Raw genomic sequence first — 519 nt, 5'->3', positions numbered from 1 at the left:
CTCGATCAGCATGTCGAACGCGAAGCAGGACGAGATGTGTTTGATAATGGACGTGATCTCCCAATGGATGAGACGAATACGGTGAACATGCTTGGTGGAGATGAGAACCGTCCGAGTGAGGGACACGTTGCTGAGGTCTGTCAACTGGCGGGTGATTTCCTTGTAGGAGAATTCCATGATGAGAAGAAAGAGGGAGATGAGGTTGTTTGCGGAGAGAGTGCAGGCCATGGCTGAGTAAGTGAGGACAAATTCTGGAAGAAAATGAAACGATTATTGGTTGATTTTTTTTTTTTTAAAGATGAGTGATTCACCGCCGTTTTTATTTCGTAGCCTCAATGAAACAACTGCTACATTAGACGCTTGTGTGTGGGTCTGTGTGGATTGATTTTAACTGCTGAAATTATTAGAGAATATAGGAAAAGGTTTAGAAATACGTATAGGTAATAATTCGATACTTACCTTAGTTATCTGTAGGTAGAAGCCACAGGTCAAGATTCACGGACCTATTCGTCCATATTC

At 42.4% G+C, this 519-nt stretch overlaps 1 long non-coding RNA gene across 1 annotated transcript; it reads right to left on the bottom strand.

Annotated features, from left to right (window-relative positions):
• Positions 1-24: 24 nt before the first annotated feature.
• LOC113473586 lies at positions 25-519 on the bottom strand. Its single transcript, XR_003395523.1, has 2 exons — positions 460-519; positions 25-251 (listed from the first exon to the last, which is right to left on the bottom strand). It is a non-coding gene; the product is annotated as an uncharacterized LOC113473586 (long non-coding RNA).

The sequence above is a fragment of the Diaphorina citri genome, unplaced genomic scaffold (genome assembly GCF_000475195.1).
Source record: "Diaphorina citri unplaced genomic scaffold, Diaci psyllid genome assembly version 1.1 scaffold45401, whole genome shotgun sequence".
NCBI classification, from domain to species: domain Eukaryota; kingdom Metazoa; phylum Arthropoda; class Insecta; order Hemiptera; family Psyllidae; genus Diaphorina; species Diaphorina citri.
The sequence above is the reverse complement of the archived record's forward strand: the minus strand, read 5'-3'. Positions and strand labels throughout refer to the sequence as shown.